At 39.3% G+C, this 15993-nt stretch overlaps 2 long non-coding RNA genes across 2 annotated transcripts; both read left to right on the top strand.

The window, feature by feature from the left end:
- Positions 1-1891: 1891 nt before the first annotated feature.
- On the top strand, positions 1892-4250 carry LOC26527847. Its single transcript, XR_001449534.2, has 3 exons — positions 1892-2001; positions 2159-3742; positions 3828-4250. It is a non-coding gene; the product is annotated as an uncharacterized LOC26527847 (long non-coding RNA).
- Positions 4251-4556: 306 nt separating this feature from the next.
- LOC116803682 lies at positions 4557-5012 on the top strand. Its single transcript, XR_004363718.2, has 2 exons — positions 4557-4738; positions 4801-5012. It is a non-coding gene; the product is annotated as an uncharacterized LOC116803682 (long non-coding RNA).
- The last annotated feature ends 10981 nt before the right edge of the window (positions 5013-15993 follow it).

Below are 15993 nucleotides of genomic sequence, written 5' to 3' on the forward strand. Positions count from 1 at the left end.
AAAACAAGCATTTATTTTTAGATATATCTAAGCTCTTTGTAAAAATCAAAAAAAGAAATACCTATGTATTATACTTTTAGATCACTGCTAAGCTGCTCAGTAAATTCCACAAATATTGATCACTGTATTGAGTTGAATATTTTGTAGCCACGAACGAGTATTACGCAGTCGATCGCTCCCGACTGCAGGGAGCTCAGGCTCTAGTCAGTCGCCCTCTCTAGTTGGTTGGATTTTTTGTCCGCGCTTCATTTCATTTCTTTGTTAACATGATTCGTTTTTTATGGCAGCTGCGAAAGGATTTACTCCATTTAGCTTAAATACTTATTTAAGCTTAGTTTGCTCACATGGCCACGCCCCCAGAAATACCGCCCCGCCGGCAGCTGTGGCAGTGGAAAGCATGTGGCTGGGTGCCTTAATTCATTTGGTGCATTATTTAAATTGCAACGCAAGCGTATTGAAAGTACACAAAGAAGCGTTTGTTTGTTGGCATGAACTATTCACCCAGAGCCACGCCCCGGGGCAGAGCTCGACGCCTGACCGCGTGGTGCTGATTGCTTTTTGTCATTGTTCGAAGGTTAAGCAACGGAGTCCAGCCGGAGATCCATTTAAAGTTGAAAGCGAAGAGAAGTTGAAGGGAGTTCCTCTAGATTTAAGGAGTTTAAGGTCATAGAAAATATTTTGGTTTTGCTGTCAAAGGTCGATTTGAAAACTGTTGATAGAAACTTGTCAACTCTTTGACGTTGTACGAAATTGATCAGGTGCTACGCACTTCATTTTTATTTTGTTTCATTCAAAGGCTAATGCCCTCAAAAATATAGATATAATAAAAATTTTTAAATATATATGACTAAAAATGAATGTAGATGAATGCCAAAAAAATATGTCGATTTTGGGTCTGGATGAACTTGGAGCTCGCGAATCCTTAGAGCACATGGATAGTTCCAATCCCTCTAGCATTTTGAATACGACTCCCGTGTATTACGACGAGTCCAGCGATTCCGATAGCATACAGTCGGCGCCGGAGCTGTTTGTAGAGCAGCGTAAAACCGAAAACGCCCGACTGTACCCGCTAGAGGTGAAGCTTTACTGGACTTACGAGGAGGTTGAACGAGGCCTTATGAAGAAGAAGCGCAAGCGACGTGTCGATTTGTACACTGAGCGATCAGTCAAGCGCAGAAAGTTCTTTAAGGAGTGGCCCGGAACACCCAAAGTGCTGAGTCCTAGGCAGGAATTGGGCTACGAGGCTGACGATGAAAATTAATATGCATGTTGAAATTTCACTTTTTAATAAATTAACTTACGAAAGGGTTCGATAATACACGGCACGACCTTTAAATCAATTTATTCGTAGACATACCTAATGGATACCTAAAGTACCTAGAGAAATTTCAACCTTTTTTCGCTCTTCTTCAGCATACATAAGAAACACACACACAGACAAGAAAACATGGGGAATTCGTTGTTTTAGGCCGTGATAATACAAAAATATCGCACATACGTATAGACAATCCAGATAGACAGCGATAGACGGACAGAGATAAATCAGCTCATCGCCCTGATCAAGATTCGATACACATTGTGGGGCTTGCCACGCCTCTTTCGACCTGTTACATACATTTTAGCACACTCAATGTATTTTCACATACCTCCAAATTCAACAAGAATTACGTACCATATCTAAGTATTTATTTAACACCCAGAAAATTAAATGGATGCGCTAATTTACTTGCTTATTGCTTAATTTAATCCTGATAATGAATGGGTACAAGAATACGCAAGAATCATCAGAAATTCTCCTTGTATTTTGCTCAACTTAAAAATGTCAAAATCGATTTGTTTACTTTTTGAAATCATGTTAGTTTTGAAAAAGCAATCAAAAATGTTTGTACCTTACATCGTTCTGCCTTCTATAGCTTCAGTCTACCGCCTTACCTCAAAAGTGTAACACCTAAATTTTTTATCCTTAAGTATTCAAAATGTTCATTGGCCCAGTTCAAAAAGGTATGTAAAAAAAAAAAAAAAAAATGAAAAAAAAAAAAAAAAAAAATAATTTTAAAGCATATACATATATAAAAGGATTTTAAAATATTTATTTTTACATTTATTTTTAAGTAATATACAAGTATAAATATTTATATAAATATCTTTTCTTTTATAGAGCATCTGCACCAGATGATCCTGGGCTGTGGTTGGCCTTGTGGATCTCTAAGTGGGCCATGTTGTTGTAGTGGATGCTGCGGCAGCTGCTGTGGAGGTTGCTGTGGAGGAGGCTGCGGCGGCTGCTGCTGATAATCGGGCTGATTTTCATCGTGTCAGTTTTGGACGGGGACCAATGGGCTGCCGTTTTGCCAGTACAATCTCATCGAGAAAGAAACCACATTCAACATCTTCTGGCAAAGGCAATATTATGTGCATAGTTTAACAAATAAAGTGTGAGGCTTTTCCTATAATTTTCGTGTTTTTATTGTGGTCTTTGAAGTATGATGACAAGATTAATCGCTTAATTCCAGTATTCGGTTTCAAAGACTGAAAAAAAAAAAATAAAAAAATAAAGAAAAAACTCGGGTCGCTGACAGCACATTTTATTCCCGAAGCATATCGCTCCGAAGGCACTAAGGCACCAGGAGTGGATAAGCATCGTAATGTGATCTTAGATACTGCATGCATAGCCGCCTTATGAAAAATCCAAAAATTTATTGAATTCCTTTCCCTAGATGTTTGTGGCAAGCTGCGGTACATCTCAAGCTCTCTCTTTTCCGCACAGTGTAAGCATCATAGTGCTTTCTTTTCATATGCGCCATATTTGATGTGTTACCACTTGTTTTTATTAATTTAAGGCACAAATTACATTTTGCTGCTCCATTTTTAAAGTTCGAATAATTCGTTTTTCCATATTCAATTTTTTTTTTTTTTACTTTTTTGCTTGATTCATTTATGACGAGATTGACCATCTCCAATATATCAATAAATCGCAAAAAATATTCGATATTTGGCCAAAAAAAATATAACGATATAAATATAATTTTTAAACAACAAAATAACGATATATTGATATTTTGATATATTTTCGACAGCCCAATTTTATACGCCATAACCATATAAGTCGTTATAACCGGGTTCTACTATATATATAGCCGATCGAGCCATGACTGATGGATTATGGGTAGCTCTTCTACTCCACCGAAACTCGAATAGAACGTATTTTAAATAGTGGAGACTACTTAGTGTTACTTATTTTGGTTGTGATAGGTATCAATGCTTTTGCTCTCTAATTCACTGGCTGGTCCTCGCTCGAAATGGTGCACCGTTTTTCTTAACTGCTTATCGACTAAAAAGTCCAACTTTCTTAAACTGCTGCTCACATGGGAATTATGGGATATTTCGCATTAACCTTCAAAGCTTAGTCTTTATAAATACTCTAGCTAAACGCTGCCAACATCTTTTCGGTCAATAGCTCTCATCTTGTTCATCTCCAATTTACTGTTGAATATTTGCTCCAATTACATCTCTTTTAGTCTTTTTATTAGTCAATCTAGTTATATTTTCAAATTGATTTCAAGTTTGTGTAATACAAAAATTTGTATCTGGTAAAGTTAGCATTGAGAAGCCTGTCATCAATTTTAGTACCTGAGCTCGCACCGTGTTCTATAGCTTCAGTCTCACACAACTATTCAAAAGTTCAACATCTAAATTTCTATTAAATTTAATTCTGCAAAAATGTTCATCGGTCCAGTCCAAAAGGGTAAGAAAAATAAATAAATATGAAGTGAATAAATAAATACATATTTTTGTATATATAATATATACATATATTTTTTCTATTTTAGAACATCTGCACAACATGATCCTAGGTTGTGGCTGGCCTTGCGGGTCGTTGAGCGGTCCCTGCTGCTGCAGCGGTTGCTGCGGCAGTTGTTGTGGTAGCTGTTGCGGTGGGTGCTGCGGTGGCTGTTAACATTGAATGAGGGGACAAGGACTACACAAGGATCGATGTCAACTGATGTGCAGAAACATATAAAATACATTCACCATCTGCTATTTAATATGAAGTGAGGCTGAAAAATCGACCATCATTTGAAAATCCGAAGTTGTATTACCTGTGGGCTAAGGAATGGAGTTAAATGCTGCAGATCCCTAAAAAAAAAAAGAGAACAGTTGTTTCGGAACTACAGGAATGCAGATTTAGATATTTTTTAAAATAAGAAAATTTTGCACAAGATCAAATAAAAAATTTTGTTTTGAAAAATGAACAGTTTTTGAGCTTTTTTCATTTACTAATTCTATATGTGTTTTAAAATATATATAAAAAATTAAAAAAAATAAATAAATATATACAATAGGCACGTTTATGAAGGCTAAATAAAAAAATAAAAATAAAATTTCTAAACGAAAAAGAGAGAAGCAATAAAATAATAATTAAGATAATAACGTTTTCAATTACTAATTTTATTTCATTTATTTTTTTTTTTTTTTTTTTAGGATATAACAGGATATAAATATACGATATATGATATTTTATATATTTTAAATAGACAAATGTGATGAACAAAATAGATTTTTTAATCATATAATCTAAGGAAAATAAATCATATTTTTCTTCAACATGCTGCTTTTATATTTTGACTTCAGCCCAGCAACAACGGCCTTAGGAACAACGTCTATTTATTTAATTTTTTTTTTTTTTTTTTTTTTTGGCAAATTTCCAGCTACAGTATGTTTATTGGCCCGGTTCAAAAGGGTTTGTATTTAACTACATTTAATTTTAACTTAAAATTTATTAGGAATTTACTTAAATAATAGAACACTTGCACGATATGAGCCTGGGCTTTGGCTGGCCCTGTGGATCGTTGGGTGGTTCCTGCATTGTCAGAGGATGAATCCCTATCGCGAGAGGACACAGCAGCGCCAACTCGCACACAAGCTAAAAATACATGTATAAATTCAGGCACAGCAATAAGACGTTGTTCCACACGCCATTAAAATAATAATAAATATAAATTTAATATATTATATATGTATATTTGTTTCGTTCTACTGTGAAATTCACTGAAAATCTGCTTCGATTGCTTATTAGGAAATTGTAGCAAATGCTGATGCTTCCCTGCAAATACGAAATGGGACGAGCGTGTGCCACATGGAGCAGACAGTGCTCGACAGGGCAGAGCCAGGTAATGCTTAATTTGAGTTTCAGCAAGCTGCATGTGATTATGGCAACAGTCGGAAGAATGCTCGGGCATTGAAATTTTAATTAGTGTCAAGTGCCGCCCACAAAATATAAATGTGCATAGGGCGTGGCACAATGTTGATGTCAGCAATTGAGTTGATCAAAGTAAATTGCTAGCCAAGTTGCTCATACGCCCCATGTGGCGCTTGCAATTATTAATGACTGCTGCAAGTGCAGCAGCAGCAAACGAACAAGAATAAAGAAAAAAAATATAGAAAATAGGAATAGAGAAGCGAATACTGTGCTGCTCTCAGTCCTTCAGCTTTTCATCCTTCCGCCCGGACTGCCGACTGCCTGCTGACATTTCAATTCATTTCAGATCGCAGTGGTGTCTGTTTTGTATATCACGTATTAGATTGTCGGGGCCAAGTGCCTGGGGAGATGATTTCCATCATTCATTTTCTCCGGCGAGGCGGCGGGCGGTGGGGCGGCGTGTGTCGAGCTGAGTTTTCAGTTGCTGGCAAAAGTGTTGCCACTTTGAATTATGAAGCAAGCGTGTGCCACCTATACTCATACACATACACACACGCACACACATACACATGCACAACAGGATGACGCAGCTTTGGGAATAAGCAGCTGAGAATCTGAGTGGCAGGCAAATGAATTGTTTCTGCTCGCCTGCCGCCCCCCTCTGGCCTGCTGAACTTGACTCGACGCCGACGAGCCGAAGCGTTTAATAAGCGCAATATACATCGATATGAATAAGTAATATGAATATGCGCATATGCGCAAGCCAGAAAGTTAATTGGATGAAAGTGAGCCGACAGCTAGCTGATATGGGGAGTCAAAGGGCTCGTAAAGAATACACACTCACACACACTCACACACACTCACACAGACACACACACACACACACACACAGCTGGTCAGCATTTTTGTAAAGCTAAATATAACGTGGGGGAGCTGCAGATTTAAGGTATCAATCAGGATAGAAATATTTCAATATTTGCACTTAAAAATGTTGGCCTTTATTGAGATTTGCTAACAGTAAATCTGTCCTGTTTCTGTTCCTGTTTCTGTCCTGAAAAAATACTTTATACCTTATTGAGTCCATATATACGTCCTATACAGTTTTCTTAAATAAGGGAGGTCTGTAGCTCTGAGCTTACTTTAATTTTTTCGTTTGTAAGTCGGGTTTATTATTATTTTGTTTCGATTTTGGTAATTAATTTTTGGCTTAAACTAATTTTGCAACTCTAGCATAAATTTGACAGCTAACAGTAAACTGCCATTTGCAACGCTTCCAAGTCCTTCCTGCCTGGGGCAAACTCGGTCTAAGTTCGGGTCTCGGTCTGAGTAACAGGCTCGAGGTCAGCTCTTGAATATCTGCTGGAATGCTAGTTTCAGCAGAGCCTGCATCGCGATGATACAGAGCATGCCCAAATAGAGCTTCCAGTTCAATTGCCCCAGGAAGGAGTTGTCGTCAGAGCTGGACGCCAGCATGTGGCGCATTGCATACGACTCTGGCTGAATGCGCAACAATCCCAGGCCAGACTCTGAGGGGGGCTGTACGCTGCCCCTCGCCAAGTCGACGTGCTCATCAGCCCGATCGAAGGTAGAGGCGTTCCTGTGACTCATGTTCTGATCAATGCGCGACATTCGCGCGCGCAGGAAGTTGCGGAACTGAGGGCGTCGCGGCAACGCATTGCTCGACCGGCTCAGATACCGCAACACGTGGCTGCCCACCACGGACACCTTGCGCACCATTTCCGGGCGCTGTCGCACACGCTCGATCCCCAGCGGCAGCAGCAAGAGTGGATGCTGCCTCAGCTGCACACCGTCCCCAACCTGGCTGTACTCCCGAATACTGCCCGTCGTCATCCTTGGGGCCAACAGGTCCTGCATGGCCTGTGGCGTCGTCGCCAGCATCATCGTGGCCATAAAGGCGCTCGGCACCTGGTCAGTTGCGCGTGAGTGGTATCCCAGTGGATTACCAACTGTCGCTTCTGTTCGGGACATGGTAGTTCTGGTGCTGAAATTTCTACTGTACCGGAAATGTTTGTTTCAAATTCATTGAAATGTTCGAAAGTCTAATGAATGGACAGTACCAGGCTGCTAGACCTTAGATCTCTTTTCGCATTTTTCACTTTTTATGATATTTTAATTTGTATACCCTGAACCCATTTAAAATGGAAAATCTGTGTATATTGGTTTGGTTAAATGTATGTAACAGGCTGAAAGCAGATCCCGTAAATTATACATATTCTTGATCAGGGCGATGAGCTGAGTCGATTTAGTCTCGTCTGTGCGTATGTGAAACTTATTTAAGTATATCCTTTAAGTATATCCTATAAGTATATCCTATAAGTATTTCCTTTAAGTATTTACTTTAAATGTTTCCTCTAAGTGTTTCCTCTAACTATTTATTCTATTATTTCTTCTTAGTATTTATTCTAAGTATTTCATCAAAATATTTCCTCTAAGTATTTCTTCTAAGTAATTTCTCTAATTTCTTCAATACTTAACTGAACGACCAATAAAGATTTACACACACTTCACTTCATTTTACTGCACTGCACGACTGAGCGACCCCCACCAGGTCTGAACGACTGAAGAAATGCTACAGCTGCTGCCCTTTATATAGGGAGACTTTCACTCAAAGCCTACGTCGCTCTCAAATGTTAAGCCCGGTGCCAGGTAGAGCTCGTTGCAGCCGACCTTCAAGTGACCAATGGGAGCACTCTCTGCTGCTGCAAGCACTCCAGCTTCGTTTTACTCAAATATGAATATAATCTGAATACTGCTGTATATATATAGACAACTTTTTCTTCTTCATCAGTTGCTTTTCTCAGGCAGACAGAAATATAGACATACATATAAGCAAACAAACATGCATAGTTAAATCAGATTACCTTATTATGCTGATCATGAATATACATATATATACATATATACTTGTTAGGGTAAATGATATGCTATGATCTTGGTCTCTATCTCTCTCTCTCTCACTCCCATTGTTTCGTATTGTCTATATATCACTTTCACTTTATTTCAATCTCCCTCATACACTCACACATTTTCTATCTCTTTATCTCTCTCTTTCTCATACACACATACATATATTCCTATTTTTCTCTTTCGAACTAACTTTACCTCTTTCTTTTGCCCCTCCTTCAACCTTTTTCCTCTCTCTCTCTCTCTCTCTCTCTCTCTCTCTCACTTTCTGTCTGATTGTCAATATATCTTTTTCTTTCTCTCTCTCTCTCTCTCTCTCTCTCTCTCTCATACATACACACACTCCCTATCTCTCTACATCCTTCTATGGAACAACCTTCTACTTGTTTCTCTTGCCCTCTCTCGCCCTTTCTTCAACCTTTTTCCACTTACTTTCACTCTCTCTCTCACTCTCTCTCTCTCTCACTCTCTCTCTCTCTCTCTTTATCTCTCACTCTCTCTCTCTCTTTCCCAGTTTCTTTGAATCATTCTCAGCATATCAGTGAACCAATCACATTTGGCTTAATTCCTGCTTGCGCCAAAAGATGCATGGTTCGGGATCTTGGGGATGCACGCATCGCATTGCCGTTGCACATTTATGCAAATTATATGCCAGCGCAAGTGCTTTAGTGTTAGTGAGCCAGTGTTTGCAACTGTGTGTGTGTGTGTGTCGCACGGCGCAAGCAGCCCAAACAACTTCATGGCCAAGCGCAAAAAACTCACATGCGGCAGCCAGTGGCACACATATGACGCAAGTTTAACACGATGCAGCCGAAATAACAAGTGAGCGACACACGCACACACACACACACACAGACACACGCACATGTGGAGGAACAAGAAGAGATGCAACACACACACACACACCGAGTCGCGTTCATTTTGCGCCTTATCTGTGGCCGCAAGTGCTGCAAGTGCTGCGCCGCAGCGACTGAAATTATGCTAATTTTTTGGCTTTTTGTGTGGCAGAGTGCTCCAGCTGGCGCAGCGGTTGTTTTTGTTGCCACAGGACATTGAAATTTATAAGCAATGCGAGATGGGAGTAATGGCCAGCAGTTGGAGACGCGCTGCTGATAACGCGGCATTAATAACTGCCGCTCGGGCAGCTCTCTTGGATGATTGAACATTTTGCAACGCGCATTTGCTTATCTAGGCAGCCACCTACACGAGTCTCCACTGTGCCACTTGCCCACTATTTGTTGCTCATTTGGGAGCTAAGCAAAATGTCAAGCTCTTGCTTGTCCTTCGGCTCCTGATAAACTCTTGACCGCCTTTCCACAGTGCGCCCCCATTGGTCCAGCCGGCCTTTGCCTTTCCCTTGCCTTTCCCCTGGCCTTTCCCCTTGCCATGCCCTTTGCCTTGCTCCGGCCATTGCATATTCAACGTTTTGTTCGTGAAGCCTCTGAAAATTCCAAAACTTGTGCTGGTCAACTCTCCAGCGGCTACTTAGAGTACCGTCAAGTGTTGCATTTACACAAGAATTTTACTCTTTTTCTGTATTTGCCTCCCTTTCCCTGTCTATGTATATCTCTTTCTCTTCTCTGAGCAACAGTGAGTGAGTGAGTTGCTGTGGGCAATATATGAATGTGTTGCCAAATTGAGCAGTTGTTGTTGTAAATTTATGCAGAAAATGTACACGAAAATTGCTGAAAAGAAAAAGAAAATAAAAGAAAATAAAATAAAAAAAAAAATAGAAAAATAAAATAGAAAAAAACAAGTAAGAACGTTGCAGTCGGGCGTTACCGACTGCGGAATACTCATTCACATCCCATCAACAATTTAGTAGTTAAGTTTCGCTCTAATACTGTAGAATATACAGGGTTTTCCGATTTGCCACGCCCCAACTGGGCGTAGACACCTCATTTTTGGTCAGTTTTTAGAAAGAGATAACGTTACCCTAACTGCAAAGTTTGAATGCTTACCCTAAAAAAATGTGAAAATTACAGGGTATTTTTCTATATGCCACGCCCCTAAAGAGGCGTAAAAATTATTTTTGGGGAATCGATAGAGGAGGCTACCAGTAACTCAACTATCCAAATTTGAAGCTTCTAGCTATTATACTTTAGGAGATATAAACTTTTGCGGTTTGCCACGCCCCCTGTGGGCGGACATATATCCGACAAAACTTTTTGGTCTTGGGTGATCAGTCCGAGTATATATACAAAATTTGAGGTCTCTGCCATCAATAGTGTCCAAAATATAGGAGAATTTAAAAAATCACTATATCTTCAGGTCCGATTTGCCACGCCCCCAACGGGCGTAGACTTATAATTTATCTTCAGACTTTATAGAATCATACCATTAGCTGACGTGCAAAATTTCAGCATTCTAGGTTTACAACTTTAGGAGATACAGTTTTATCCGATTTGCCACGCCCCCAATAGGCGTAGATATATCCGCCATAGCTCGTGATCTTGGGTGGTCAACGCGGACCTACATACCAAGTTTCAGCTTTCTAGCTCTTCAACAAACATGATTTCTGGTATATCGGAAAATGCATTTTCCGATTTGCCACGCCCCTAGTGGGCGGATCGGGAAAATTTTAACACTTTATAAATCGGAGATATACACGAGTATGTGTTCCAAATTTCAAGTCTCTAGCTTCAATAGCGCCGAAATAGATTGCGTTCATACGGACAGACGGACAGACGGACGGACGGACAGACGGACAGACGGACAGACGGACGGACAGCAAGACGGACATTGCACAAAACCAATATACTGATTCACTTTCGTGAATGAGTATAAAAACTACACTAACTTAGTTTTTGGCCTTAGTTATCTCTCGCTTAGTAATAATAGAAATGGGGACTCAGTACAGCTCAACTTAACTCCTGTCTCTGATACTCTATTGTTATTCAAATCGATAACTAATATCATTAAAACTGACATTCGAGCTCTTGTACTACAACTAAGACAAAGGGTTGGGCACTCCAACTGTGAGCGACTTCTGACCTCGGACTGACAGCTCTCTGCAAATTTATATGCCGCATGACAGTTCTGAGAATTATTCAGAAGCGCACAAGTCATTTAAATTAACTCAAGAAACAGCTAGAAGCATCGAAACTCAAACGAATTAGTGTAATTGCATTATATTTAGCTGGATAAGCACAATTGGCGATTGCACCACGCAGTGCATAGAGTTTTTGATTATCTAATCATAATTCGCCATGATCCAACTTAGCGATGGCAAACGCCATTGAGCGTCAACTGAGAACATCACGAAGAAGGATCAATAAAACGCACTTTGAAGAAGTAAAATGTCGAAATTGACTACAGAATTCTCATTCAAGGTCAAAACTCCAAAATAGTGCCGAATATTATTTTTCGGTATTTTCACTTTGCCAATTGAGTAAGTCAGTAGAAAGTTGTACCTTTAATGATTTTCAAAGCTTTCTCGCTTCTCATGGAAATCATAATGAGGAGTTTTTGGGTAACGTTACTATAAAATTTTGGTGCTTTCGCTCCAAAGCATTGGAAATTACAGGGTATTTTTCAACACGCCATGCCGCGAACTAAAACTGAAGGAGACATCATATGGTCGATATGGTGGACATTACACTAAATTCAACTTTCTTTAGCGAATATTAGTAGAGTCTACAATGTAGACTCAAGGTCAATCTTCTCAAGTTATATTACAATAATATTCTATTATATCTATATTAAATCTGCCTCATGTAAGAAACTTAATAGCCATTTAAACTCGAGGTAACTCGGCCTTTTTTATGTTAACACATTCGTCCTTGAAAAGTACTTGTACTACATAGACACAACACACACACACACACATTATGTATGCATGTATATGTATATTCATTTTGACAATTAAAGCCCTTTCCAGCCAGCTCTAATCAGTCTTGGGAGAGTTCTATAAATTTGTGAATGTGCCACACGCCGCAGGCACATTCAAATACATACATTCATATATATACATACATACATATATAGTGCACATATTTTTGTTTTATTTAAGCAGCAATTGCGAGAGCAAGTTAGGCGCCAGCTTGCAATTTGCCTTCGACTTGGCCAAAAACTGCCAAACGGGCCGATGGCTACAATTAATTCAACTCGGTCGATGGGTGGCTGAGTGGAAGTGTGCGATGCACACACACACACACACACACACACACACCCATACAGACGCACACGCACACGCACAGAGTGTCTGAGCTGTCGATTGTGCTATTTTGCCTGATTTGCTGATTTCACACACACACACACAGAAAAGCATTCCCAACACTCGCACACACACACACAGACACACACACACACTCACGCATATCTATAGAAACTCTCACGCACACCTCGATAAAAAACTTTTGTTTTGCATTACACTATGCAACAAAAGTGGCCGCAACTTTGCTCAGTTGTTGTGTTGTAACGCCCCGGTCCAAGTTTGGTTAATGAATGGCAGGCTTAATTATTTGGCCAAAGGGGACTCGTGTGTCCAGAGTGGAGCCATGGAGCCGTGCCGCTGCCCACAATCAGCAGCAGCCCATGCCCCATTGTTATGTATATTGCTTGGGTTCACAGCAGAGCAGCTCCCGCCTGGCCCCGTCTGCCGGCACCGGCTCTGGGTTGCTTTTAATAATTGTTTATATCAGTCCGACTCAACTTTTTTTATTTTTTATTTTTATTTCGTATTCCGCTTTTTCAGCATTGTTTAAATATTCCGAGCAAAGTTTCAATTGTGTGCGTTTGTTGTTGTTGCATATTTTATCCATTGATATTGTGCTGGCAATTGGCTGTTGATTTTCCGTTTTGTTTTCTCCCTGCCTTTTATAGGCTAATTCACATTGCATATTTAATTAAATGTTTTTATTTAAGTTCGGTTTTGTATTCGTTTCCGATCAATTACGGTGGAAACGGAGCTCCAGCTAAGGCTTTGCCTGACTTCACTTGAGCTGCTGTTGGATGCTTAATTAAATGCAAAAAGAATATATATATAGACGATGTCTAAAATAATGCTTAAAGGCTTAAAAAATTTAATTTCCAGTGAAAGTGTAGAAGAAATACATCAAATCAAAAATCTTACTTAGGGAAGACGAGAGTGGGAAGCTAATTAAATAGAATTTCTGATCAAATAATGTAGTTTAAAGAAAGTTAAATAGAGATAATATCCATAAGTGTTTTATAGAATCCTCATTTCAGAGAAGAGTTAAGCCTGGCTAAAAAAAAAAAAAAAAAAAAAAAACTCAATTAAAGAATTATCTATTTCTCTGATTAGAATTTGGAAGACTCTAAAGTCCAGTACAGCTCTTTTTTACTAAAAATGCAAATAGATGAAGTGGCAGTAAGAAACTATAGTGGAAGCTATAATCGAAGTAGGATCTGTGCGCTGTCTTTTGCTCCATTAATACAGCATTTTACAATCAAAACTTTGCTTTGATCGTGCCAAGCTTGAAGCATCAAATACTGACTGAAATTACGTATACCATTTATTTCATTGTTTGTTATTTTGAGCTGCTGACTGTTTCAAGCTGATTCACAATTTATTCAGCCATCTAGTGGCATGGGGCAGCACATCAACCAGGCCCAGGGTGAACGCTGTGAACTCGTTCTCTTTTATTTGCCACCCCGTATGAAATATTTGCCCGATTGCCCGACACTTCATCAAGTTCACGCGTATAACAAATCGATACACCTGCGCGCTAAACACACCTGACACAGCACACGCCTCACCCTCTAGCACCTCGTCCCCCCGGCTGACGCCCATTTGGCCCACTTGGTAAAGCCAGACAATTTGGCAGCCAAAGCTGGCTACCTAAGCACCGAGCAAACCACCCAGCTGGGATTTCAATGCGTCAACGTCTCTGTCTGCATCGCTTGTCATGCATTTTACGCATGAGAAAATATTTTCAGTTAACAAGTCCGAGGGTTGAGCTAAAAAAAATGTGAGTGAAAAATAAAAACAAAAAAGAAACCAATGCAAAGTGCACAAGGAAGTGCACATAAAAATAAATCGAAATAAGGCGAGCACAGTAACAAACGATGCGCCATGCCAACAAGCAGCAGCGGCAGGCGCAGGAGCGAAGGAGCAGCGCCAGGAGCGAAGGACAGGACAGGACAGCGGCTGGCAGCAGGGCGCCGACATGGACTGGTCGGTCATTGCCGCTCGGTCTTGTTTATTGTGCGATATGATATGAATGACACGTGACTGAGAGACATTCAGGAACAGGAACAGCTACAGCTACGAGAGAAGGAGCAGCAGCAGCAGCAGGAGCTGCAGGAGCAGTCAGAGCAGCAAAAATTATGAAATTTAGCGCAAGCCGCAAAACAGCAGCTACAAAAAACCAACCAACAGCTACACATACACACACACATACACAGTCACAGACAGACAAGCAGTTATATGACAGCTTTGCCATATCGCACCTGGTGCACACAAACCGATAGCACCCAAGCGGACTCGATGGCATGCCAAATGCACAGCTGACAGCTGCAGGTTTACAGCGCAAGGTTCGATTTTAGTCGGAAGATTTATATAGGAATATGAAAATTTATGAAAACTTTTGGAGGGTTATTAATGTTAAAGCAAGACCCGATGCATATGTATTTAATTTAAAATAAATTAATTCATAAAATATTAAAATTTTCATTTTAATTGCATTTTACAGAAATAAATAAATAATAATAAACTATTTGTTGTCATTTAATAAGTTTTATATTAATTATACTTTAATTTTTGTGGAAATTTTATTTTGTTTTAATTTAATTTGTTTAGTAAATTTAATACATTTTTATTTGTATAGTCATTTTAATCAGAAAAATTTTAAATTCAAATTAAATTAAAATAAAATAATATTATTTAATTTTTTATTATTATTAAAATTAGTTTAATTTTTTATTTACTTGAATTTATTTTCGTATAGGTAATAAAATTGTATTTTATTTCAATTCTAAGTAAATTTAAGGTATAGTAATTTTATATTAAAAAAAAATACATTACTTAAATTTTTAACATATTAAATTTCATTTATTTACGTTTTTATTTATTTAATTCTTATTTATTTTAATTCAGTTTATAGTACTATATTTTATAAAGATTTCTTGCACATCCTTTTGGGTAACTTAGGCTTTATATGTATGTGTGTGTGTGTCTGTGAGTGTGTGTGTGTGTGCTGATACATGTGACGGCCAATGCGCTTAGAACTTTCATTTCGTTTGGCGCAAATTGCTTAACCACAATGCATTTGTGTGTGTGTGTGTGTGTGTGTGTATTCTCAGCGACAACGCATATACGGCAGCTCACACACAGTCACACACACTCACAGACACATAGACAGCGGTTGCACTCGCATATTGTGGCATTAGCAACGTCAGCCTTGTGACGCTTCTTTCTCTCCTTCCGTCCGACACTTTACAACACTTGCAAGGTGTCGCCAGCAGCTGTTGCTTAACGCAACCGCCAACGGCTTAACGCTTTGCTGCGCTTTTTTCTTATGCTATCCCATGTTTTCATCTTTACACACATCACACTCACTCACGCACACACGCACACACACATGCATCAGTCATTTGCAGTTGCTAGGCAGACGGCGTTGCGTTAGCAGCCACAAGTCGGTGGTTGGGTGGTTCGGCTGTGGTTTGGCTTTCATTCATGCCACACAAATTAGTAGCTATGTAAATACGGATGATTCAGCAGCAGCAGCGGCAGCAGCAGCTGGCGAAATTTCAGATGAGCACAGATCGACATTAAATAGAGATAAATCACACTCTGATTTCTAAGCCTTGAAGGTGAGAATCAGAGTTAATTAATTCGATTCCCTAATATGCAATAAAATAAAAAAGAAAATATATAAATGAATAAAAAATTACATTAAATTTGTACA

The sequence above is a fragment of the Drosophila mojavensis genome, unplaced genomic scaffold, assembly GCF_018153725.1.
Source record: "Drosophila mojavensis isolate 15081-1352.22 unplaced genomic scaffold, ASM1815372v1 contig_19, whole genome shotgun sequence".
Taxonomy (NCBI): Eukaryota; Metazoa; Arthropoda; class Insecta; order Diptera; family Drosophilidae; genus Drosophila; species Drosophila mojavensis.